Here is a 2,500-nt window from a genome sequence, read left to right on the forward strand (position 1 = left end):
CTAACCAGGCCCGACCCTGCTTAGCTTCCGAGATCGGCACGAGATCAGGCGTTACTCAGGCCGGTGTGGCCGTTAAGCGAAAAGGCAATCTCAAAAAAGTGGATGAAATTGCAATACTGTAGCCATAATTTGTAGCACAGATTGTTGGATGAAATACAAACTAACCTTGCTTACTTATTTCAAAGCGAGGGCACATATTCAGCCTTGTGGAAAAAACGGACAAAGAGTTGAAATTCCACAAGGCAGTGACAAAAAGCTTACAGCACCTGGTATTCCCAGGCGGTCTCCCATCCAAGTACTAACCAGGCCCGCCCTGCTTAGCTTCCGAGATCGGACGAGATCAGGCGTACTCAGGCCGGTGTGGCCGTAAGCGAAAGGCAATCTCAAAAATTGGTGATATGAAATTGCATATACTGTAGCAATAATTTGTGTAGCACAGATTGTTGGATGAAATACAAACTAAACTTGCTTACTTATTTCAAAGCGAGGGCACATATTTCAGCCTTGTGGGAAAAAAACGGACAAAGAGTTGAAATTCCACAAGGCAGTGACAAAAAGCTTACAGCACCTGGTATTCCCAGGCGGTCTCCCATCCAAGTACTAACCAGGCCCGACCTGCTTAGCTTCGAGATCGGACGAGATCAGGCGTACTCAGGCCGGTGTGGCCGTAAGCGAAAGGCAATCTCAAAAAGTGGATGAAATTGCATATACTGTAGCCATAATTTGTAGCACAGATTGTTGGATGAAATACAAACTAACCTTGCTTACTTATTTCAAAGCGAGGGCACATATTTCAGCCTTGTGGGAAAAAACGGACAAAGAGTTGAAATTCCACAAGGCAGTGACAAAAAGCTTACAGCACCTGGTATTCCCAGGCGGTCTCCCATCCAAGTACTAACCAGGCCCGACCCTGCTTAGCTTCCGAGATCGGACGAGATCAGGCGTACTCAGGCCGGTGTGGCCGTAAGCGAGAAAACTATCTCTTGGTGCACTATGTAAAGTCAAAGTGAGCCTGATTAACAGCTGTTGCATTTCCACCATTTAGATAAGCATTTTGTGTCACTCAAAAAGTGGAAGAAATTGCATATACTGTAGCCATAATTTGTAGCACAGATTGTTGGATGAAATACAAACTAACCTTGCTTACTTATTTCAAAGCGAGGGCACATATTTCAGCCTTGTGGGAAAAAACGGACAAAGAGTTGAAATTCCACAAGGCAGTGACAAAAAGCTTACAGCACCTGGTATTCCCAGGCGGTCTCCCATCCAAGTACTAACCAGGCCCGACCCTGCTTAGCTTCCGAGATCGGACGAGATCAGGCGTACTCAGGCCGGTGTGGCCGTAAGCGAGAAACTATCTCTTGGTGCATAGTAAAGTCAAAGTGAGCCTGATTAACAGCTGTTGCATTTCCACCTTAGATAAGCATCTTTGTGTCACTCAAAAAAGTGGAAGAAATTGCATATACTGTAGCCATAATTTGTAGCACAGATTGTTGGATGAAATACAAACTAACCTTGCTTACTTATTTCAAAGCGAGGGCACATATTTCAGCCTTGTGGGAAAAAACGGACAAAGAGTTGAAATTCCACAAGGCAGTGACAAAAAGCTTACAGCACCTGGTATTCCCAGGCGGTCTCCCATCCAAGTACTAACCAGGCCCGACCCTGCTTAGCTTCCGAGATCGGACGAGATCAGGCGTACTCAGGCCGGTGTGGCCGTAAGCGAAAGGCAATCTCAAAAAGTGGATGAAATTGCATATACTGTAGCCATAATTTGTAGCACAGATTGTTGGATGAAATACAAACTAACCTTGCTTACTTATTTCAAAGCGAGGGCACATATTTCAGCCTTGTGGGAAAAAACGGACAAAGAGTTGAAATTCCACAAGGCAGTGACAAAAAGCTTACAGCACCTGGTATTCCCAGGCGGTCTCCCATCCAAGTACTAACCAGGCCCGACCCTGCTTAGCTTCCGAGATCGGACGAGATCAGGCGTACTCAGGCCGGTGTGGCCGTAAGCGAAAGGCAAATCTCAAAAAGTGGATGAAATTGCATTATACTGTAGCCATAATTTGTAGCACAGATTGTTGGATGAAATACAAACTAACCTTGCTTACTTATTTCAAAGCGAGGGCACATATTTCAGCCTTGTGGGAAAAAACGGACAAAGAGTTGAAATTCCACAAGGCAGTGACAAAAAGCTTACAGCACCTGGTATTCCCAGGCGGTCTCCCATCCAAGTACTAACCAGGCCCGACCCTGCTTAGCTTCCGAGATCGGACGAGATCAGGCGTACTCAGGCCGGTGTGGCCGTAAGCGAAAGGCAATCTCAAAAAGTGGATGAAATTGCATATACTGTAGCCATAATTTGTAGCACAGATTGTTGGATGAAATACAAACTAACCTTGCTTACTTATTTCAAAGCGAGGGCACATATTTCAGCCTTGTGGGAAAAAAACGGACAAAGAGTTGAAATTCCACAAGGCAGTGACAAAAAGCT

At 45.3% G+C, this 2,500-nt stretch overlaps 7 non-coding genes and 1 pseudogene across 7 annotated transcripts in view; all 8 read right to left on the reverse strand.

The window, feature by feature from the left end:
* Window positions 1–254: 254 nt before the first annotated feature.
* On the reverse strand, window positions 255–372 carry LOC118962950. The gene has a single exon (XR_005050217.1). It is a non-coding gene; the product is annotated as a 5S ribosomal RNA (ribosomal RNA).
* Window positions 373–556: 184 nt separating this feature from the next.
* Window positions 557–673, reverse strand: LOC118962961 (annotated as a pseudogene).
* A 177-nt stretch (window positions 674–850) lies between these two features.
* LOC118962988 lies at window positions 851–969 on the reverse strand. The gene has a single exon (XR_005050249.1). It is a non-coding gene; the product is annotated as a 5S ribosomal RNA (ribosomal RNA).
* Window positions 970–1,229: 260 nt separating this feature from the next.
* Window positions 1,230–1,348, reverse strand: LOC118962999. The gene has a single exon (XR_005050260.1). It is a non-coding gene; the product is annotated as a 5S ribosomal RNA (ribosomal RNA).
* A 257-nt stretch (window positions 1,349–1,605) lies between these two features.
* On the reverse strand, window positions 1,606–1,724 carry LOC118962875. The gene has a single exon (XR_005050142.1). It is a non-coding gene; the product is annotated as a 5S ribosomal RNA (ribosomal RNA).
* Window positions 1,725–1,901: 177 nt separating this feature from the next.
* LOC118962886 lies at window positions 1,902–2,020 on the reverse strand. The gene has a single exon (XR_005050153.1). It is a non-coding gene; the product is annotated as a 5S ribosomal RNA (ribosomal RNA).
* A 179-nt stretch (window positions 2,021–2,199) lies between these two features.
* LOC118962897 lies at window positions 2,200–2,318 on the reverse strand. Its single transcript, XR_005050164.1, has one exon. It is a non-coding gene; the product is annotated as a 5S ribosomal RNA (ribosomal RNA).
* Window positions 2,319–2,496: 178 nt separating this feature from the next.
* The window catches only part of LOC118962908, a 119-nt gene continuing 115 nt past the window's right edge, over window positions 2,497–2,500 (reverse strand). Inside the window, exon 1 of the ribosomal RNA XR_005050175.1 lies at window positions 2,497–2,500. This exon is cut by the window's right edge and continues 115 nt beyond it. This is a non-coding gene — a ribosomal RNA (5S ribosomal RNA).

Source organism: Oncorhynchus mykiss, unplaced genomic scaffold (assembly GCF_013265735.2).
Source record: "Oncorhynchus mykiss isolate Arlee unplaced genomic scaffold, USDA_OmykA_1.1 un_scaffold_816, whole genome shotgun sequence".
Lineage (NCBI taxonomy): Eukaryota > Metazoa > Chordata > Actinopteri > Salmoniformes > Salmonidae > Oncorhynchus > Oncorhynchus mykiss.